The 24000-nt window shown below is 49.5% G+C and overlaps 2 protein-coding genes across 5 annotated transcripts in view; one reads left to right on the forward strand and one right to left on the reverse strand.

The window, feature by feature from the left end:
• Positions 1 to 24000, forward strand: part of LOC125957710 (HIV Tat-specific factor 1) — a 47249-nt gene that overhangs the window by 15166 nt on the left and 8083 nt on the right. The gene's annotated exons all lie outside the window — the stretch shown is intronic.
• The window catches only part of LOC125957713 (uncharacterized), a 68544-nt gene that overhangs the window by 5112 nt on the left and 39432 nt on the right, over positions 1 to 24000 (reverse strand). For 3 of the 4 annotated variants that reach the window (XM_049690589.1, XM_049690586.1, XM_049690585.1), the window contains one exon: positions 22978 to 23062. The exons of the other annotated variant lie outside the window; for it this stretch is intronic. The gene's annotated coding sequence lies outside the window, so the exon portion shown is untranslated. The remainder of the gene's footprint in view (positions 1 to 22977; positions 23063 to 24000) is intronic. 4 annotated transcript variants of the gene reach the window in all.

Here is a 24000-nt window from a genome sequence, read left to right on the forward strand (position 1 = left end):
CACCTAGGCGGCAAATTTGTGTTTGAATCGTTCATTTTTTAACAAAAACCGTAAAACGTGCCACAAAAAGTGCAAATTAAAGAAAGATCATCGTTTTCTGTGCACTTATCGATAAGCGCAACGGAATGATTGCTTTTAACAGCTTGATGATTCCTTGATCTTGTTAATCAAACTCACATGGAAGCCATTCTTCAACAGTTGTAGGTTGACCTGGCAGAGAAAGGTAGATGTGGAAACTATGCAAATGTTTTTTCGCTCTCATTCTCTTACTTTTTGATTTAATTAAGTTCTTTTTTGTGTCTGTATCATATTTGTCTGTACTACGCATGGCAGAGGATGCCAATGGATTTTATTTTGAGGTCAATCTGAACAGGTTTTGCTCAAAAAATCTACAGCTGTTGATTATGACGTGCCGATCTCGCACATGGCCATCATCTACCTACTTCAAAAGCACTAATGAGTAAGAGGTCCCATCGCCAGAAGATACCCATAAGGTGGTTAAACATAATTTCCGTTAAGTATCAGTGCGCAGGAGAGTGTAATTTTAATTGCTGCCGCTTCGCACAAATCGTGATCCGTTTGATGATGGTGGCAGGTATGGCAGAAGAAGAAGAAGAAGAAGGAAAAAAACGACCGGAAAGAAAGGCAAATAAATCTGTGCCACATCGTCATCAACTTTGTTAACTGCACCGCGGTAACACACCGCATCCTCACAGTTGCTTCGCGAGCCCATGTCATTTGAGTTGTACGGCGGGAGCGAGTGGTTTGCGAGACGGGAACGAGATGCTCTGGGAGACAAGATCAGCAATTCCCTTTCCGTGGGCTTTCCGCTCCATTCAAACACACGGATCCATCCCACCCACCTCCTACTAAAGTCGTGAAACGGAATGGTTTTCTTATTTACGATTACAACATGCACATGTTGCGCTGCCGGTTGGTTGGTTGGTTGGTTAGCGCGCATCCTCGCGAGACGCGAGACAACAATCATCATCGTTCTCGCCGATATGTGGGTGGGTGTTCAGCCTTGTCTGGTGGCTGGGTCGATGATGGCAATCTTGTGGCTTATGGTTTTGTCATTATTTAGCTAAAGCACTAGCCCATTTGTCCTCTCTCCTTGGGTTTGGGGTTCGTTTTTTATTGCTTGCCAGTGGAAACACGTGAGCAAAGCGCTCGTGCGTTCGGTGGCGGAAATAGGATCGCGATACGGGCACCACGTTTACCAACATCATCCCGGCAGAGAAGGATGGAACTACTCATCCTTGTCTACGGGGATAGATACGAGGAGACATACGCGAGCACAGTTGGCTGCATCTGTGTGTACTTGACCGCATGAGCAATGGCCAGAGCGGATGATGATAGTGCGGTCAAGTGTCGTCCAGGGGCCCGCACAAGAAATAGCAAATGAGTCCCTGGAGTGTCCCTTCGAAGAGAGCACTTTCATTCTTTAGCTCTTTTCTGCGAACACCCCCCTCTTCAGTGTGAAAGGTCACGGAACTGCTTTCATATAGGATTCGGAATGACTCTGTGCGCGCTGCTGCTGCTGTACAACTGTTTCGTGCCATTCGTTGGAAAGTCCACCGTCAGGCGCGGTACCACAACCTTTGGTTAAACCCCGCCACATTATGCGGCCAAGGCAAACGACTGACTTCTCACAATGCCGAACCGCACGCAGCCGATCCGATCTCTGTAGTGAGTGTCTAGTAAGATTTTTCGCGACTTTCTGCAGCACGCAGCACGCAGCACCATGGATACTGCGCAAAGGTGATCAATGATCCCTCCTCCCAGGTTTTGTCCCCCCCTAACCCGGCTGACCTCATCAGAGTCAGGCACTCGAGGATTAAGAGCATCGTAAATCTGCATACAAACCATATTAATCATCCGGAGGTGCGAATGAGTTGTGAACTCCTTACTCTCGGGGGAGGTGCACGCCATCGTGAAGAAGGCGCAGGGGCTCTCGTTAACCTCCCCTCTTTGCCATTCCCGGGGAGGGGAGAAGTACTCGTGATTCTTATCGGCGGAGATTTGGAGCACTGCTTGCTGTCTGTTCCCTTTTTTGGTGAAGTCGGAACTCGCCCGTCGTCGGAATCGTGATCGTAACCGAATTAACGGGCCAGCCAGCAGCCAGCCAACAGGAAACCGAAGGTAGTTTGCTCACTACTCTACTCTAGTAAGTTGCAATCCAATTTGGCTGACATTGTTTACACCGCTGCTTAAGGGATCGTGCGTGCGTGCCGCTGAGTAAGCATGTTTCTGGCGCGATCCACACGTGGCGTGGCTATCGCATTGGCGGATCGTGGCCGTGGAAGCGGACCGCGAACAAACGTAACCAATTGTTTGTCGTCCCTCTGTTTTGTTTGCTGATGCTGACGGATTTAAATTGAAGTCCCCCCCCGTTTTTGGGAAGTAAATAGAAACCAATGAAATCCCTAAGCTCCTAACTCCAGCGTCACGTGGTATGATCGTCATCGTCGTGCGGTGGGATTCGATGGTGCTTTTGTTTGTTTTTCGTGATTATCGATGCCACGGATCAGCATTTTCGAGCATGGTGTGTGCACGGAGTAATTTGTTCCCCCGAATGTGTCCCCAACCACACACACACGAGATCGTCACAGTGAAGTCCCAGAAGGGAACTCAAATTGGAACCGGTTTCATGGTGAGGTCCTCGCGATCGCGTGAACCTCGAAACACCACCGGGCTTGAATTGTTCCGTTTAAAGATCCCGATGGCCCGGACGGACGGGGACTCCTCAACCATTTAATGCCGTGGTGATCGTGAGTTTTTTGTTGCTGTCACGCGCGCCGCTGTCAACGCCATTCTGGTCTGTGTGTGTATGCCCGTGTCCTGTCATCGCGGAGAGGGAGGACCTTTTAATCAGGACTAATTACTTACTTTTGTCGATTCGTGTGTCCCACCATACTACAGTTGTCCGCAAGGATGGTGGAGCAAAAGAAAGAAAAACGATCGGCCAGCGGGCAGCGGTCGATGCGGCGATGAGTAAAGCGTGAACGGGACGGGCGCGGGGTGGTGGTTGATAATGGAAAACAACTCAATAACCGTGCAACCTGTTTTCCCCTCAAGCATCAGCAGCATGACCACGGGCACGGCACGGCGCAATCTCTTTCATGTTCCGCCCTGGCCTGCATTTCCTGCTTGGCGTTGGTTGTGGCCCAGGCCCGGAGATGAAGCTGTGCACCGATTATGGCTCACCAAAAGGGGGACACACGAGGAAAGGATGATGACAAAAATTCAATTACTGTGCATAATTTATGCAAATAAAGAGAGTGAAGCGCGCGCGCCGCGTACTGACTTGGCGCGTAGTGGCCTCGTTTTTCGTAGCATCATGTCGTGTGGTCCGCAATTCTCGGAATGCCATCCTGTGGCCCCCGTGTGTCCGTCATTAGCCCATCATTCAGAGTGTACCGGGGAACGAAACTTTTGATGCCCAGCAGCAGCAGCAGCCTTATCGGATACTATTTTTGGGAGTGGTTTAAGTAGCTTCATCAACAGTGTGCTTTCTCTCTCTCTCTAGAGAGAGATTAATATGCAAAGTTTTGCCGTTCGTCGTGTCGCTCGTTTGGGTAAAGCGTCCACGATCGATGGCGGCTCCAATAGAAGTTGCTTTATTTATCATGCGGTTGATGTTTAATTTAGATGCTAGACAGTTCCTAGGATTTCGGTTGCTCATCTGTGGGCTGCTGCTCAAACTCTCGAAGCAACCTTTCCCATCTTATTGAGGTCAAGGTTGGGCTGTCGCAAGAAACCTTTTCGGAACAGTCCTTTCCAAAACACAGTCCACAGCGTGACGGTGGGTGGAAGGTGGTATGTGAAGCAACTTTTGGCAAATCATAAACCCACGACATGAAATCTAAATTAGGAACCGAGCGGCGAGCGACGAGCGACGAGCGACTTGGCTACGCTTTAATTGGACTTCCAAAGTTCGCCAATGGCCGGTTACCGAAAGAAGCGAAATGTTCCGATTCCGTTTAACATCCATCCTGTACGCTCAAGTAGTAGTTCCTTTTCTGTTGAATGCTTTTAGTGTATGGAGTGTTGGAGAAAATTACAACCCCTCACTTAACCTTCCTCCTGCGTGCAGTCATTAACGACGAATTAGAAATTCAATGGCGATCATTTGGCGACAATTTGTGAGCCACGTTCAGTGTAGTATGCGAGTACTTTATTAAATTATCCTCCTCCATATAATGGCCGCGTGGGGCATTATCCGATCGACATAATTGATCTCATTAACCGCGCCCGACAAAGGACACTTAAGCTACTACCAACCATCCTGGCCCTGCCCTGCCATGCCTCCCCGCTTTTTGATGGACCACCGGCGACGCTGCTGTAGCCCGATCCCGGGTGAATGTTTATTGGACCGCCGACCGGGCCCGCGGTGTGCGTTAATGTTGCGAATGATTAGCCATGCAAATTGTGCGCCGTATGAGCGTGATTATGAGCGCTTCTCTTCGCGTTTTCCACCAACTAGCTCCACGGTTCATGGGTTTATTAGAAAATCGGGCGTCCCACCTCCTGGCGTGTTCGGAAATCGCCCCGCCGGGAACAAAGCACCAGTACAGCTAGAGCTTAACTGCATTACGTGTGGAAACGCTGTCGCACCGAATGCCGGCAAAATATTAATATTTATGCTTGCACCTGTGTCCGCTCCGTGTTGTCAATTATTAACCCAACCAGAGGCTTATCGGGCGTTCTCGGCGCACAATCACTGCTTGTCATCAATTTCCGCTTACATCGGTTGTTTTGTCGGAGACCCTCGCAGCGTTACAGCCCGCGAATGCGCGTACGTCATTGTAAAACCATTCATCGTACAACCGGCGGTACCGGCTGATTATATTCCGAAGGGCCAGATAATAGCATTGATTTGAGCATAACGCTATCATGTCGATGCAAAACACTTTTTTCGCAACACAATTCATGTCGCGAAACGAGAGCGCTCAAGCTTTTATCAATACTAATTTCCAATTAGCAAACTTCAAAGTGCAATGTAGCGAGAATGTTCTGGTCTGCCTGCATGTAATTAGCAAAAACTAATAGGCAAAAGCCCTAGGCACAACGCCGCTTCAAGGGTACAACTCACTGAACGCTGATAAGCGAACGCTTTCGATCGGCATTATCCTATTCCTTCCATTCATTTCCATTTTCCAATCATTCCATTTATCGTCATCTTTCGGAAGTGCCAATGCCGTGTGTCCGTGTGTCAGTCATAAGTGCACTTGGGTGGAAAACTCAATTTGTGCGATACCAATTCAATTGGTACTTCTCGCTTCTCGCACTTTCTAAAATGACAAATTTTTGGGATATCATTCGAATGACGGCATCCCAAATTGAAGTCCCAATTCTTGAAGAAAATAATGAAGCACAACATCATCTTTTTTCATCCCGTCCTTAGCCTCTTGTCCTGGTAGTCCTGGGAAGTATTTAGTAGCGTAAAAGGTAACATTACACCGGCTGGTACTTGTCCCCCGAGGGGGTGAGAATGATATGGAAAGTCAATCCCCTCCCCAAGGGCAATGATTCAATTTTTCAATTCTCGGAGTCCTTCTTAAATGGCAGCGCATCGCTACTCTCGTCCCACGAGACGAGAGAGAGAGAGAGAGAGGTTATAAAGGTCTCGAAGGGACCTGGCCTTCTGTCCCAACTCGCATCTGTGCCACTCGCACACTAATTGAATTATGAGCTTTCCCTCTTCTGCGTCCTCTTCACCGTGCATCAAGGGAAACTTTTAATTTTCCACCAGCTAAGCACGCACCCTTTTGATGGTGGCCTTTGAATGACGCTTACCGGGGAGGGCAGCGAGCGTGGTAGCGCGCAACGAAAGGGCTGCATCCCGGACGGAGTGCAGCAACGGCAGCAGCACCGGCAGCCAGTACAGTTAACCACTTTGGCCACCCGTTGACTCGCAGCCGCCGGTAGCGGTGAGTTTCTAAATTCTATCAAAAGTTTTTCCCGCAATTTCAACGACGATTTCAGCCAGAAAAACGCTCGACCGTCCCCGGTTGATCGGAGGGAAGACAAAGTTTACCACCAGTCCAGTTCCAGTGGCCAATGGCTTGTCATTGCCATGCGGATGCGCGGAGCAAAATAATAACAATAGTGCAGCGCCCCCCGCTGTGCGCGGAGTAGTTGCTCAGGAACATGGAGTATTATCAAATTAGTGGTGGAGAAAGTTGACCATCACACTAACGGTTATCGGTTGGATAGGACAGACGGGGTCCCGGCTGCAATCACGGTGAACCGCAACACGATGCACACACGGTTGGTTGGATGGATGTGAAGTTGATAAATGTGACAACGAGCGAAAGGTGCGTCCGCGTGCTCCCGCGATGGGACACTAATGAGTGTGCATGCCGTGGCCTGCACCAACAGCGCTCCCCTTGTGTGTGTCTTCTCTTGTTGATTTACTGCGTACGCATTTAGCAAGGTTCGCAAACACATATTTATTTTGCTCACATTAGCACCGAACGATCTTGGTGCTTGGAATGGCATGGCATGGCATGGCATGGCCTGGCACCGATAACCAACCTTCGTCACCTTCCATTCTGCCCTTTTCTGCATCGTGTTTGCATGAAATATCGCGTTTATGTGCAGCGCAAAACCGGATATTGAACTGATTAAGTGACCGATTTGCTGGATAGCAGAACTGCTGAGCACGACGGTGGTGCATGCTGCTGCTGCTTAATGTTCGCGCTGACTCGTCATTCTTCAAGACACGACGACGACACGGGACCTGGATTTCCTGGTCGTCGTAGGGCGCATTTATCGGTTTGCGAAAGCAGCAACAACAAAAAAGGAAGAATATTAAACGTTCGAAGCCTAATGGGCAAAAAGTATCTCATCGGATCGCCCGCAGCTCTGTTCTGGTTCTTGTAAGAACATATTGTGGTAAGATGTCACCACCACTACCACCACGATTGCTAAATGATAATTGTGGCTGCATTAGCCGCATCTACGACCAGGTAGGAACAGGCACCTCGAAGAACAATCTCGTATGAATGTTGTACAATTTAAAAAGTGTAATTCCGTTTATCATCAGACACCCAGGCCGAAACGGACAGACGGAACAGGCCCTGTCTGCTGCTTACCACGGTTACCCGATATGCTGGCTCATGATCGAGCGAACAAATTGGAGTCATCATCACCCTTGTACGTGGTGGAATAGCGCCTAAGCGCTTGCCATGCCACTCATTATCCCCTTACGTTGGGTCCGAAGGTGGAAGAGGTTGTTCCCGGCATGGTGTCTTGTGTTGTTCTGTGTGGCAAGAAACAAGATAATTTCAGAAAACGATCGGCGCACTAGAGCTAGAGTTCTGATGTGGCTTCGGCGACGCTGCTGAGCAGAATTTCATTGAACGGACACGCCGTGGACCAGCCCAGGTTGAATTCGCTTTTCAATGAAACTCATTCAAAGATTGCTGCGAGAGGCAACACGGATTGTGTGTCACTAGTTCCCGCACAATCAAACCCCCCATCGTGATGTTTTCCTGTGTGGGGAGGGAACCGAGCTAATGAAAGCTTTGGCGCACGACAAGAAAGCACTTCTCTCGATTTTTCGGCGACTAATTTGATGAGATTTTTAATGACCATTTCATCTGGGGTTGTCCTCTCTACCAAGCGTAGCGCGGTTGATTGACTTCGACACTACGACCACTGCCGGCAGCAGCAGCAGCAGTCGAAGCAAATGAACCCGATGGCCGAGGACCGTGGACCACCGATCGCAGGGCGGCCACTATAAAACTCAATTTGCTAAATTGAGCATACCGCGGGACGGACAGGGCGCTGGGGACAGTACCGACACCGGAATGGCATGTTCCTCCTTTACCGGGGTACCATGCTTCGAGTATCGAGTTACGGAATTGGCTAGAGAGGCGTTTGTCTTTCCTTTTTTTCGTCGGGGCGACAGTCCTCCGATTCGTTTTCGTTTATGGCAAATGGCAACAATCGGGGATTCGGGGCCATCGTCGTGGGCCACCATCGGGCTTCCCTATTCTCCGGGATTGTTGTCAATAGGGCCCGGTATGAGGAATGCGGAGCGAATCTAGGGGACAGTTTGCTGTTCGCAATGATGATGATGATGATGAAGGCACCACCACACGCATGAAGTCATAGCTCAGGAATAGATTCGTCGCCGTTCGCTGCATTCCTCTAATTGGGAATGATAAATTATTAGACCTTCTGGTGCGCGCGTGGTTGGCTCTCTCGTGTGACCTCGTTGGTGCGCATACTTTTAATGACCCCGCCCGGTCCAGGCCAGGCCACACACATGTGTTCAGTATGTGCCGCCCAGAAGACCGACCGACCAACCAACCCCGTCCAATAATCATAACATCACGCACTCCCGCTCAGAACACAACTTGTTCTGGACTTGAAAATTTGATTATTGTTTATGCGCGCTAGAGAGTGTCGTGGCTCTTGCTCCGTGTCCAGGGACACACGGTCTCGGCCGCTGCTACAAGAGACTGTGTTGGGTTACATGCCATGCCACTTTGTCCATTCGATCATCAAATAAACAAAACGATCCTAGGGTTTGGTTTGCGAAATTCGCTCTACTCGTTTTTACTACTCTATCCAGTACGATGACATCAGCAACATCTTCTTCTTCTTCTTCTGGATGTTCCCATTCTCAAGCACTGGTCTGGTACCATCAAATGTCACGTCGCGTTGCGCCGGAAGTGGCAATCTTTCCCGTAATCCCTTCAACACTTCTCATTTTAAAGGGCGCTATGGCATTGAAAAAGCCACCGAATTGTGTTCACAATTCACCCATCATTTCACGTAACGAGAGCTTCCTGGCGCCGGATACGCCGGGGCCCTGTGTGTTCCGGTCGTCGGAGAGTGTGAGAGATTATCGATCTTTGATATTGGTGCATAGGTAGTAACTGTGGTCGCTCTTATCTACCGTTCATGCCGCTGGTTTTTGGGGCAAACTCGTTCTAGATTAAAGCGGAAGGTGTATCGATCAATACTTTCGGTTATGTATTGATAACTTGCAGGTCACGTCGTCGATATTCCCGCGAGAGTCAACACTCGAGAGATGATTTGTCCAACAAACAATCTAGGCTGTTCTTCACGCAGCATCGATGATGAGGGTTGTTTGTATACATTCCACTGATTGATTTTGCCAAGCTCTATCAAAAGAATCGAGTCCCATGTAGTGATGATTTGGAGTAATCAGTGACACATCAATGACTACCAAATAGATGATCTTCGTTCCGAATGATAATCTTCCTTTAAAACAATGGAACTCTATTAAATCCTTCATGAGTTCGATTCCATCTCCGATTCCTGGAAACAGCTTAATGGTTATTTGAGGCTCTGTGTCTGGAGTGTGTCCCTTCTGGGCCATGTACCCGGTTTGCAGGGAGTAACGATAATCTGGTTTACTCCGTGACAAAACCGGACTCAGATCGTCGATGTGTTAATCGGTTGCAACTAGTAGTTGTGCAGACCATATTCGCGGTCAGCGGTTCTGTTCTTCGGCTCCTAGTATCGCGTTTGCAATAGTGAAACTGTATCGTGCGATCCGGAAAATTGCCGGTATCATCGGTATCGCTGGTGTTGATTTAACACTTTGCCTCACAAGCTAGCCCGTCCGGTCGTATCCGTATCAGCCGCATACCATACGAACCACGGTGCAGAGTTCCAGTGCAAGCGATGTGCACCTTCTGCAGCCTTGGCTGCCACAGCACACACAGAGAGAGGGCACAGCGTTGAAGCGTGCAATTGAATGTGTTAATGTAATTTTAATTATTTGTTGACACGGCCGTAATTATAGGAGTGGTGGCAGCAGCAGCAGCAGCAGCTTGTGCTGACGGATTATTTGTCAACCGACGCGAAGAAGGGTGTGTGCGAGATGATGCCGCCTCGTCGTGGAAGGACCGTTGCGGACGCAAAGGTGTCTCCTGTGACGGCTAGTGCAACGCCGCTGTGCTGCTGTGTGCTTTCGCGCTGACTCGTGGAAAGTACATCGGAACGTTGGTGAACGAGTTCTGGTTTCAAAGGAATAGAGCCAGAAGATGCGCAGGCTTCGACGCTTGCAAGGAGGAGCACCGTTAGAAGGTGCTGATGATGATGATTGCGCGTTACCTGTCGAATGAAACAGCTCGTAGCACTTTAGACTCCACCGGAGACCGGAGGTAACCATTCCATCGAAAGCACATTCTTCGTGTTTATCAACAAGGTGTGTGTTGTGTGCACGCTTATCGTGTGCTTCTAAGCTGCTCATGATGTTGTTAATCATATTATTCTATCCATACTTTGGCATTGATAAGATGCGATTGAAGTTACCACTTTGATCCACTTTTTGAACCAAAAATTGTCGTCGAATCGTGAAGCTCATCAAACAAATATCTCACCTGCCTGTGTTTTAAGGTATAATGTAAAGCTGTTCTCTCGAGCATTTAATACCGCAATTTAAATTAATCTCCACCGTTGGACGCACATTTCCCGTGGATAAAAGCGACCCAGACGAGATCTGGGCGAGGTAAAAAAAGAGAGACAGAGCGAGAAAAAGAGAGAGAGAGAGAGAGAGAGAGAGAGAGAGAGAGAGAGAGAGAGTAGCGGTGCACGGGGATGAAGCTATTTAAATGATAATTTATGTTTTCCCATCGTTTGTTGTCCTTTAATTGAAAGTGCCATCCATTTTGTGCTGGATGTTGGGTGTGCAGTGCTGGGTGTGAAAAGCTTACCCAGCACATGCGAGCCAACGTGGAAAAGGTACATCCTCGACTGCTGCGAGTCGAAAAGAGCATCCCAACCGTCACCATCGCGACCGTCACCACCACCACAGCACAGCGCTTGCATTTGTAATATAGCAAAAGGCCAACCATGTTCGTGCTCGTTGCGGAAAACCGCGCTTATAACGAACGATCGGAAAATAGCAACAGCAAGAAGAAAAAAAAATCGGTGGAAATGGCAGAGGAAATGTGTGTCCATTTAAAATTCACTTAAAAGCTCATTACGGATCGCGGTGACGCTCAGGCAAGCCGAGAGGCAGGCATGCTGTGGATTTGGGTCATGGTTAGCCAGAGGCAGATCTGACAACGACACGCTAGCAACTAGACTTAGGACGTGGAGATGTTTCTGTTAGGCCATTCGTTTTCGTGGAACCATGCATAACTTATGGTCGCGCGGAAAACGTTTGATAAACAGTTTGCTGACACATTCGCGGCACTCTGTTCGGCACTTCGGTTCGAGATAAATGATCACGCATATTTATCACTCGTTCCTGCATGCATTTATGCTGATGTCATTCGGTGACGCATGTGTCACTTTTCCATTTCAAATAGGCCGCACACACCATGTACCATGGTGTCAATTTCTCCACATTATCCTGTAATTCCCGTTGATCCATTTGGCTCAAGCTCGCTTCTAGGAATTAGATTCGGTTCGATGAAAGGTCGATCGATCGTGAAGCCGCGTGTAAAACACATTGTTCTTATCGAACTGTTTCGTGTGATAATTCGCGCAACACATTTTGTGTTTCTACGCTCTCGCGCGTCACAAAAGAACTAAGAAAATACCGCCCATCTGCCGCCGGCAGCAATGGGAATATTTTAAACAACCTTTCTTTCTCGACTATTTCCGATCGCGAACCAACGAGCGCGACCCGCGCGCTGAGCTGCCATTAGCAACGCCTCTCGTCGGTCTGGCTATGATCGATTGCTTGCAATCGATTGGATCGCGGTTTCGATCGCTCGTTCCCCGCGGATCGCAGCGTTTATCACACCGCGCAACCGATTGTGCTAAATCATTTTTTTTATCGGCAGCTGCTATCCGCTTTATGGCATGTTTCGTTCGCGTGCGCGCGCGCTTTTCCTCTAATCCACGATGGTTGCTATGCGAGTTCGATGCTCCATCGCGGACATAGTAGTAGGCGATTCGTAGACGCGAAGTGAAAGAAGCGCTGCTAATCGAATATCAAACGCGGCACAGACGAACTGACCGACATTTCCATCGATTCCGAGCAATGACAAGCGTGCTCGCACCCGGCTCGCCGCGCCACTACGATGATCATTGATATGCGCTCCGGCCGAGCGGCCCGCCATAATTAGAACCGCCGCCATCGCCGACCAAGTCACTTGGTTTCCATCTGCGTTTGGCTTACTCTTCGTCGTCTCGATTTTTCTTGAGCTGTTGTTGGTGGTGGTGGATCGGTGTTCTGTTTACTGGAGAATGTTTACCAAAAACATCCCAACGCGGTCGCAGTCATAACGTGGCACACTACTACTGCCGCTGGGATGCCTGCTTAGTAATACGGTCCAGGGTTCAGGAGAAGGAATGTGCCAACGAATTAGAAAATTAAATCCACCAACAAGCTACCAGCCACCATGTTGCTAGATCTCGCGCCTTGTTTAGTTTGCAAAACGAACCAACCACCAGGGACCAGACATCACCAAGACGGACGGAATATTCTGAACCAAACTCCACCCTTCCCCCCTCCCGGGGGACTAGTGCGTGTCTGCGCTTGGACACACAAGCGATTCGACGTGCGAACGTAATGCATAATGTAAACAAAGTATCACATTCCTTGACGCCCCGGATTCGGATGTCAAATCATGAAACCGGTCAAGAGGAGAGAGAGGAAGATAGGAAGGGTGATTACAGCACGGACAGGCCAAAAATGGCGATGTGCCGAGGCGCTCACGACGAAGGCGGCTGGCTGGCGCGGTTGCTTAGCTTTTGGTTACTTTATTGCATTTCCGGGCCTTCGCTAATCGAAGGCATGTCGCGCCGTTCTCTAGACCGTCGGATTGCAGGGGTAGTAGATGTCGCAGCAGGCCGTTTCCGGAGCTTCGCACTGGCGATGGTAGGCGTTGAAGTGCTGACCGGTCGGGCAGCTCTGTTCACAGGCCGTACCGGCATCACACCGATAGTATTGGGTACAGTCCGGATGTGGCAGCAGATAGTTGGAGGCGTTACTGGGGCAACGAGCGTTGGGTCCACAGGCGGCCTGCACCAGCGTGAGCGAAGTAGCGATCGTTACCAAGGCGATCAGGAACAGAGTAGTCACCGCAGATTGGGATTTCATGTTGACACCGTCGGGTTGAATTCAAGAGTAATGTTAAGGTCACAACGCCCTTTCTTGCGATTGAAGGTCTAGCAAACGACTGAAGTCGAATTAGAGGTACCCTTACAGCTGAGGTCTCGATTTGGTGCTTATCTTGTGGATTTACGTGATAAGTTTAAGGTATCGCTCGATAAGCTAGTGATGAAACCTCTGCATGCACGTGCTTTGAGCCTTGAGCGCCATATCAGTACCAATTGTGTTTCGCACTTTTTCGCCAAAAAAACACGCCGGGAGGTGTGAAGACCAACACCTTCTTCTGCACCCTTCACACTGACGTCATCGACCATCGGCAGATGTTTGTCGCGAATCCAAACCTGTGCGTACAATCAATCAGCCAGTCCTTAGGGGATCATCTTATCTTCCGTTTCGCTATTTCGTCGCAAATCAATCGATGGCTCAGTGCGATAAGTAAACAAAGTGTCAATCAATGGTACAGACTATGTGTGTTACCAGGTGGACGATAAGAGCACGCCGGGAATAGCAGGAAGAAACAGTACCTTGCGAACCAAAACCCCGAAGACATTTCACAACTCTTTCTCTCTCTCCTCTGGCCTGGCGGTGCTGGTGCTGATCCACTTCAGAGACGCCATAGACGGTGACCTAATGGTACGAACGAGGCTGTGAAACCACAACTTCACCTCTTTCCCAGACCTCGGTGAAAGAGTGCAAAAACAACCTACTTCTGGTGGTCACCTGGTGGCCGGACACTAACACCACTGCCTTCACTTTACAGGTTTAACTATGAATCAGAATCACCACCAACCGTTTCTCTATGGACCTCGAGTGGGCGTTCTCGGAAATGAATGGAACCATTGTCAGTCACGGAACTGACACGGAACCGTACGGTGCATCCTGAGGCAATCTGAGACCTCCTTATGTGTTCCGTCGTGTGCCGTGCCGCCGGCCCAGGCCAGGATGTCCAGAATGTTTTGCTTGCCCCCGTGGTCAATGAACTACGAACGATGAATGGACGATGGGAACTCTGACACTTCATCCTCCCAGGGAGGGGAGGACCCACGGCCCACGGGTGTGGGATGTATAACGATCGAACTCATAAATTGTTGACCACCGCGGCGTGTATGTGTATATCGTCTGCGGTTTATTTTCGAATCTTTTTTTCTCCATTGTAGTGACCACCGTCTGATGATGATGCTTTCTCTCTCGCGGTTAACCTACCAATCCGAGGGGTGATGCATACTTCCGGGGGAGTGCGCCACGGTTACGTTCTCACACACCCAGGCAGACCATGAACCCGGCGGACGCGGTGTTGTTGTTGCAAGCCACCAGCCACCGTATGCGTCATCTTCTCGCCAGGCACAAAAGGGTATTAATTTGATAACTAGCTACTGCGCTTGACCGTGGCAGCACGCAGACGACAATTATTTCAATTATCCTGTCATTGCAGAGATTTATTTCCATTTATTTTGTCTCCTCCCCGCTGCGGTGACCACGCGGACCTCGGCTCGCGGTCCACGGTCCACTTGCCTGGCGCCCGGAGTGCAGCAAGGGTGCACACCAAGGTTGGTGGCAAGATAAATCAGATTTTTCTCCATAGAACTGTGCCTCTTCTGCAGAACAGCCAGCAGAGGCCAGCAGCAGCAGGAGCAAGCAACCATCGCACGCGGTAGACAATGTATCGACTGCGTGGTTCCGCAGAAGAAACGGAGGCACAGTAATCGTAAAACAGAAAAAGGGTCTTGCGCACGTTGTCATCGCGTACGCACCATAAGCATTGATGGTGTGTTTGCGGTCACATCAACCCAGGCCCAGGCAGAAAGAGAAGAAGGCAATATTCCGTGGGCGCGTCTGATGATGTTTTACTCCAACGGTTGTACTTTCGGTTCTCGGTGCCTTTCCTTAGCTTTCGGTTGTGCCCACTTGCAACACTTGCTCTCGCGGCAAACTCGGTTGGGTGTACGTACGTACACGGACGGTTGCTTGCTGGCTGGCTTGTGTTCCGCCGATTGTGGTTTAATTTATATTTATGATACTTTTATTGGGTTGGAACATCTTCTCTTTTGGGGGTGGTTCCTACGCTTGAGAGAGCAGACGGTGGCCGTGTTAAGGCGGTTGGCATAGCGGTATTTATGATGCTTCCTTAATAACAACTCATACACACACCCCTTTCTGTCTAGAGAATTGAGATTTCATTTGAGTTTCTGGTGTTTCAAAGTGGCCTAATCGGTCATAATGACAATTAGATGGCGGAGCAGATACGGAGAGCGGTCAAGGTTGAGGTTGACTGTTGTATGCGAATGGAATGTATTCTTCATGCTTCCAATCATATATTCATACTCGATTCCGAATTCTGAAGCGCCCCTGAAGCACATCCGGAGTCTTCCAATATTGATGGAAGCACGTGGAAATTCCAAAAGTAATGCTGCTGCTGCTGCTGCTGCTGTTGATTCCTCGCTTGGTTCATATTTTACCACGGAAAAAGGCAGATTTCCCAGGGGCACTCAAGGGTTCCCCAAAAAACCTCCAAATGGGGGAAAAAATGCTTCGCTCACACTTTGACCTTTGTGTCGAATGTTGGCGCTACCCGAAAAACGGGCCCAAACAAGCGAAGAAAGGAAGGAAGGACGATGGCGTCGGCGTCGTCGTCGTCCTGTTGGTACAACATAATCATAATAATCATAATTCATACTAACGGAGACCGCACCGGGCGCCTGCGGATGGACCGGACGGATTCTCGCTTATTTTTTACGGTTGGATCCCGGTCGGAAATCACGACGCCACGCGCACACGACGCTGTTGGACCAAAGAATCATAATAACGAGACCGGCCCCGGACTCCAGGCCGGGCCATCCAGGGTAGGGCAACAATAAAGAACAAAGCTACGGCCAACGGCGGCATGCCAACGCAACAAATCGGAGGTTAGTTTCGTGGAAAGATTGGATTTATCTTTTGGCGGCTCTGGGCCCTGGGAGTGAATGAATCAGGCCGAATGTCGAATGCGCTGCACGCACGAAGCGCACCTCTCTAGGCTATTTTCCCCGGAGGCATCGTCCACTGGTCGTAGTCAAGTCGAATGAATGAATGATTAGAAGCGTGATTAGATCGAACGTACGGGTCTTTGTTTGATTAACCGACGCTAGTTCGCTCGTTTGGTTTGATCTTGGCCACGACGCACGACGGTTCTCGATGCATCGATGCTCCAGATATGAACTACGTAATCGATCGCTACGCAGCATCGTTTTCGAGTCGTTTGGAGTCGTTTCATGTTCTTGGCGCCATCTGACCGCAGGGGCCACAGTTTGTTGCGTGTTCGGAATAAAACGGAAATGAGATGCTGTGGAACGCCGGTACCGGTAAAAGGCGGGCCTGTCAGCTGCGATCTGATTGACAAGCCGGCACGTGAACCTTTCATTGGGTGGACCGGCACCGGGTGCGTGTGGTGCGGAAGTGACCAATTTTGGGCAAATCTTCTCGATATTCCCGACGCCAGGCGCCAATCGATGGCGTCACGAAACGGTGCGGACCGACACGATGTATCGGTTTAAAAATAGTTTCTTGAACCTTTCACCTTCCAAACCAAGGTTGGACCAAGACCATGACCACAGCGAATAGAGGAACGTGCTGCGACCAGATGTTCCGCTGGGACTTCATCATCTGTTCCATTTCTAAATTTCTTGTTCGATCTTGAGTTGATTTGATAGTGCTTTCAGCATCATATTGTGTTATGACTTATTTTAAATTTTATAGTAGTGGACAACAAGTGTTTTAAAATGTTCTATACTTTCTTCCCTTTAAAACAGTGCAGCAATCAAACATTAACACTTTTTCCGTCCAGTAGAAAAATATGTCCAGGTCACACTGTCTGGTGCACATGACATCGGAACAACCGAAGGCGGTATAAACGAATTTGGTTTTTTTTGATAACAAAAAAGGCCTCCCGCTGTCCTATGAGCCTGCGGGGACTGCGGCAGATCTGCGGATGAAGTGCAAAAAAGAATGACGTGACAAGTCTGTCAAATCGAGGTGCCTCGAGAAAAGCGTCTGTGTGAGCTTCAAATCCATCACCTGCCAACCCTTTCCGGTCCACTGGGGCTCGTTTTGAGTGATGTAGAAAAGGCAAAAGGGGATGCAATCACACTCCGGCGGGGTGAGACCGGTGGCCGGTGCATCTACGCCAAAACGACGACGTCCGTGACACATGACCTCTTGTACGGTTGATCTGCGCGATTGCTGCGGTCCAGTTTGCCGTCGTGCTCGTTGTTACCGGCGCGAGTTGATGGAATGGCAAACACACAATGCGCACCGTTGCCTAGTGACCGACCAAGCCAAAAAGAGGATGTTCATTTCATGTGCTCCACACGTGCGGGACGTGCTGTTCAAGATGGCGATGACGATGAGAGTGAGGATGAGGATGATGTTTGCCTCCGTTTAGAGTTCGTGTTTGTCCGAGTGCCCGCATTTTGCCAAGTGCAAACAACACTCTCCCGCGCCCCCCCTCTCGGTCGGTGTACGGTCTGTGGTCTCTGTTCCGGTATCCTTTCTGCCGCCATTCATCTTTTGTAGGTTCGCACGGAAGCTCGGTAAAAGGAGTAGCAAAGCAAAAGAAAAAAAACTGTATGAAACACGGATACACCAGGAGTACTAGGTTCGTTATGCAAGGGAGAAAAAAACATGCCGGAAGAAGGTTCAGTCTCGAGTTATCCGATTGAGGAGGTTGAGGAGATGGAGGCAACGTCAGATCTCTTCCATTTGAGGCAGTTTCGTAGGAGGAAGGATGAACCGACCGGGGCTGTTGTACGCGTTGCGATTGTACATTTCACGCTCGTTTCCGGTACGGAAGCAATAGAACCATGGTAATGGCCGTACGAATCGAATCCTTCGAATAGAGATGCCGAACCACAATCCACAGCCAAACATCGACGCCCGGAAAGTGTGTTGGTCGGTCAGTCGGTCGGTCGGTCGGTCTGTCGGTCTGTCGGTTTGAAGATGATAATTGGGTCCTTTGTTCAGCCGTGTACTTCCGTTAGTCCCTCCGGGCGTGGTTGGATGCGGTGGACCACTGCCGGAAAGCAACATTCAATGAATGGGGCTCTCATCCTCTCACTCCTATCGCCAGATCTGTGCACAACGTACATCCGCGTGGAGCATCCGTACAAGCTCTCGATGGAGAAGATACCTGGCCTGGAAGGTAAGGTCTATATGTTACCGACCGACTGGCGGCTGAATAGGATAAAGTCCTCTCTGATGGGATTTAGCCAAGCTCGAAGCCGGTTTTATCGGCAGCTTTGAGCCGTTGTAATCCTCCGGTAGATCCGCTCTATTGTGCGTGTCTCTTTGTATGTGTGTGTGTGGATGGCGTGTGGCGCCGTGTGTTGTTTGTCTCTGTTAGTGCGGCAAACCACGCAAACCACCGGACCTGGTGGGATCGTTTATTTGTCCTGACTTGCCGGCTTGTGTTGATAGAGAACCAATTGCTTCGAACGGCTTTTCAATTGTGCTTGGCGCCATCACGCTATGCCACGGAAGGTCCTTTGCGATGAATAGTCTCCTTCCTTTGTGTGTGTGTGTGTGTGTGCACGAGTGCGTGTGTACACGGAAGAGGATGGCTCTTTTTGTCGTCCTAATGAATGTCCTAACACTAAGCCCTTGGTCGTCGGTCGTTGCTCGAAGGACGAAACGTCAACAATGTTGTCCTCTCTTAGCATTTAGTGAAAGTAACCCCCCCCCCCCCCCTTGGGGTACCCCCTCTCTCTGAATGGGTGGCACTGGGGGCTTATAGTGTCTCTTTCTCTTTCTCTTTCTCTCTCTCTCTCTCTCTCTCTATCTCTCTCTCGCTCTTGCTCTCTTTTCCTCGCTGGTTATCGAGGATTTATCGATGTGTTTTTCTGTTTTCGGGAATGGTTCCGGCATCCGTTCACCAAACGAGATGCGTCGCACGATGGTCGCGTTACTAATAGGTCGTGTTTATTTTAATTAAGTTTTGGTACCAGAGATGAATCGCTCCATTCACGCTGGGCGTCCGTTGTTTACGGAAAATTAATTTTCATTAACCATATCGAGAGCTGCCGCTGTGCTGCTGGTGAGGGTTCAGGTTTAACCTCCGGCTCAATTCCTCTCTGTCCCTTCAGCAGGTTTGATCACCTGGATAAACATTGGCTGCGCTGCTGTTTGTGGTACATGGCATGGTAATTTTCGATGCAAAAAAGTGTCTCTATTTGTGGTTTCGCATGGCGGTTGCATTACGAACCATTACGGAATGCAAATTAGTTAATGCTGGTTCCAGCTCATAGCCGGTGCGTGTGTTGAATTGTGGCAGCTGATAATGAAATATTGGTTTCCATTAGTTACCGCGAGAGTAGTTCGAGCTGCCAATGTGGTATGCATTTGGTCATCGTTTGGACTATTTGAATTACCATTTGGCTACCCTTTGGTCGTGGTTTAATTCGCGTATTAGTGTTTGATTGGTTTAAGCGGCTGTAGTATCAACATTATTTATTGAAAAATTCTGGATCCTCCACTCCACCAATCCCACGTTGTTTCGCCACCTAGCGGCACTCGCAATTCGATATACCTCGTGGCCTTACCGTGCAGACCGAGTGGTGACGAGGCGTTGGTCAAAAAGGCCAGATGACATCAACCGAATAGTATTTTAATGGGCAGCATCCCATTCACGCAAACACCTCGCGCCTTGCGCTGGAGGCGTTGATTGTCAAAAATGTGACTTTGACGGCGCCCGAATGACGATTGACCGACCAGCGGCGGCGGGTGCGAGAACGCGTGTCCACCGTGCGACGGACGAGTCCATATGGTAATTCCTATTAAATGATTGAATCTCGCTTGGAACACAGACGGTTGGCTGCATCCACAATGGTGTCAGCCCCTTGTGATGAAGTTTAAATGTTTCCAAATTCCACCTCGCTACATTTCGCTACAGGGGTGCAGTTCATTAGAAACGGTTGCCATGGCGGTCGCGTGACGCCATCTGTGCTGCCCAAAAGTGTTGAACCGAATGCTGCTGTTGGTTTGACTTCCAGCTGTGTCCGGGGAATGTGATTTTAATTAGAGAGAAATTGGTTTGTGATTGATAATAGAGTATGCGGTGCGAGTGACGAGCATCATGCAGTGCGATCCGACTACCCCACCACCCCAGACAACCCCCCTAGACATTCTTTCCGGCGAACGGAACGTCAGATGCACCTCTCTCAGTTCGTTTGAGTGATCGACGACTCGGTTTTATCTGTGTCACCATCCACCGTCCTCATCATCACGTCTCGACGCCAAGGGAATGTGACATAATTCTGGCCCGGCTTTTGCATATTTCCAAACCCACCATTCCCTGCCACAGACTCCTCCCTCCTCGCTCTTTGCGCGATGCGGCAAACGATCAAACAGGTTTAATGCTGCACCACCAGCACCGGCTAGAGATTTGCATTCGCGTGCTGCGCGCCACAAAACGCACCTTCAGCGAGTGCCAAAACGCATTAACGCATCGGAATGGATTGGCCGGCTCGGTGTTTTCTCTCTTCTTTTTTCTTTCTTTCTCTCTTCTTGGTGCTGGGAGCAGCCCTTGCTTGTGATGTGGTTTGTGGCAGCGTGGGAAGCTGGTAGCGGTCAGCTGCATCACGTCAGACAGACAGAGCACAATCATTTCTATATTTCTGCCCACATAGAGCGAGCAAGAGAGAGCGACTGTCTGGTGCAGTGCACTGCACACGGTGCACTATTGCACATTGACGAGGGCGTACGAGATGATGCAATGGTCGAAGCAGACACACATAGAGCATGACAGGCGCAGGGATGGGTTTTTGAATGGGTATGACTGACACGCCAAGACGATCGAGCAGACTGCACTGATCCCTCAATACAATGCTCAGTGCTCAACGCCGTAATCGCGAGTGATTCAATTCTTCATCGAGTTCTACACCAGTCGGGCGGTCGGTTGGTTGGTTGGCGCCACTTTGATAGACACGCGCGACAGGTCGCTAATCGGGGGTGATTTGCAACTTCTGCTGCTTCCTGGCTGTGTCAGTGTGCCAAACGAGCGTCCTCGCCGTCGTCACGGTGGTCGATGACAAATTTATTTCGAATCTAATTTGAATGCATCAAACAACACTGACTCTGCTCGCCACCGTAAACGATCGTTGGCCGGCACGGCAGCTTGGCTGTTATGGGCTTCTTGTGGGGCCTCTTGTGAGGCGAACGATCCGGAACGTGGTGTGACACTTTTGCAATCGACTAACTGCAGCAGTGTCTTGTCTCCGACACTCCGCTTTGCTCATCCAAATGGTCGCATTGTCCCGAATGTTGTGGATTCGCGGAATCGATTGGCAGTTATTCCAAGAAATGTTTTCTGTTTTTGCTCTTCTGTCCACTTGTGTGTCATTCGAAGGCTGATCGTTTCCAGAGCACCTACTCCATGGAATGGTAATAACACCGCATTTACCCCTTACAGAGCACTATGTGCATGGCATGGTGAAGGTTTCTTCACGGACAGTTCCCGGACCGCGATAGATGCTTCCGTGGTTCACGAGGTGTAGCATTAATGCTGATGCTCCATCGTTCAAAGCCTCATCTTGAACTTCTTTTCTGAATCGATGAACCCAATCATTACCCGATCGATCATCGCAGAACAGGGTTCGTTCATTCGGTTGGGTATTTACACTTTTTCTGCAACGAGGAAAGGTCACATGCAATGGTGGTGTTGGCATGGCCATCGTCATCTGGAGCAAACGATGCTGGCCCTGGTGCACCAAGGCTGATCCAGATGTCTCGACGAAATAAAAATAAAAACTAGAGGAAGAGACCGGCACTTCAGCGTCGAGTAGCAGGACAATAAATTTTCCAACCCACTCCGAGAACTTTACCAGCCCCTCCAACCTACCAACCTACTGGCCAATTGAGCGGAAGCGCTCACTGCTAGAAGAGATGCAATTTTGTGACGATGGGGGGTCGATCCGTCCGTTTACTTCAGGAGGTCCCGTTCCCATTCAGCTCAGCATCTTGTGTGCAAAGTGCACTTCTAGTTGCCAGTAGTACTTTTCGCATTTACTGGCATAAGTGAGGGCACACGGGTGCCCTCTCCGGATATGACAGATGGACCACCGACCTATTGTGTACGGTGCTAGCCGATTCCGGTTGCATCGGTGATTTATCTAAACGAGTTAACAAATGGTGCAGGCAGTCGCCTCTCAGCTGCAGCTCGTTCTCGCTCGTTCAATTCTTTCTCCATTATTATCGTTACAAAAAAAAACTCACACGAAACACACCACAACTGCGCTGAGTTGCAAACGTGACCTTTCTATCCTTTCTTCTCGTCGTCCCAGGGCGTTGGTTTGGTCACGAAAATGTCGCCAAACGTGCACCGAAGGCTGCTGCCACCGGGGCGCGCAAAATGCTGGAAATAATAATCCCAAAATGATTGGCCAGCAAACGTTTTGTATCGCATTTTACGGTGCGAAGCGTGATTCCGTTACGAAGGATTACACGAGGTCCCTGTGCCCGCCCGTTGGGGGTTGGAATATATTATTATTTTCGATTCGTTACGACCTTCGCCGATACTACACTTTTAGGATTAAACCTGAAACCTGGGCTGTTGGGTGTGATAGGGGTTTGGGTTCCGTTTGGCAGCGGCATTTTGTGCTTATCAGACACCGGCCGCGAACAGGAAATGAATGGTTTTCCATAACCATTCGCACGGACACACACACACACACTATGCGCTGCACTCTTAATCACGGGAATGGATGCTAGCACCAATATCTCGCACCTTTCCTCTCTCTGTTTCGGACGCAGTTTGTGGTTATGATTATTGACTACACCCCATTCTCTCCACTGCCGGTCAGATCTCATTTCCGATTTGTAAATAATCATGTTTTGAAACATAAAATTAATGCCTCCCCTCGCTGCTTCGGTGGCACACCGGACCCCGGACCTACCTATTTGCAAACCGAGGTCCTTCTCTTAGCGATGGCGAATCCTCATTCCAGGCGGTAGGCGCGACGCATCCCCTCGGACAATAACCTGGAACGAGCGAGGCGAGAAAAAAATGTTTGCAAATGAATGTTAATTCCGGACTAGCGGCCAGACCTGCCTAGCAGCAGCAGCAGCAGCAACAGCAGAGGGACCTCTGCACCAGCACCAGATAACGCACCATCACGGCGCAGCTCAGGAAGATCATTATCATAAATTTATATTTTATTATGGAACGCAGTTCTGGGGATAAAAGATCTGACAGCTTTTTGGGGCGGAGGCAAAGGGATATAATCAGTAATTTAATGGTAACCGGTTCCTGGACTGTGTCCCGGGCCGGGTATTTAGCCGCAGCCGCATAAGCTTTGCACAAACACAAACGTTTCGTGGTTCATTTGATCGCTGCGAATGCGCCAAAGCGTATTATCTCGCCAGGAGAGGAGTGCATAGGACATTGACTGGGCGTTGGTTTGTCGTTTTTTTTTTAAACTAAAGCAGGTTGACTGTGTTAGCAATGTTCTGCAAAAACCTTGCTACGTCTTCATTTCTCGTTCCTAGATGATCTGATTGTTGCGATCTTCTACTAGAACCCGTGGTCGTGAACATCATGCGCCACAGTGATCGGTTGATGAGAATCGATAAATCATAATTAGTCGACGACGACGCGTGGCTTCGGTCACGATACACATTCCCGGTTGGTTGGAACCAATCCGGAATTGTTGCTGCTGCGGGGCGATCGCTCAATTCGACTCGAAGCTCAGCACGCGCACGTTCTACGCAGCAGATGATTTATGAGTTTCCAATTCCGCTCCGTTTGTGGTCTTTGGCGAAACAAAAAAAAAAAACGTTGTAACCTGGCTGGCGCCTTGTGCAAAAGTCACGTGCCACGCGGGGTCTAAAAGAGGAGAATGTTACGGTAAACAACAGGATCTGGATGCTTCTGGCATTCGCGTTAAATTGATTCCTGGTGATGGTGGTGGTGGTGTAAT

The sequence above is a fragment of the Anopheles darlingi genome, chromosome 3 (assembly GCF_943734745.1).
Source record: "Anopheles darlingi chromosome 3, idAnoDarlMG_H_01, whole genome shotgun sequence".
Lineage (NCBI taxonomy): Eukaryota > Metazoa > Arthropoda > Insecta > Diptera > Culicidae > Anopheles > Anopheles darlingi.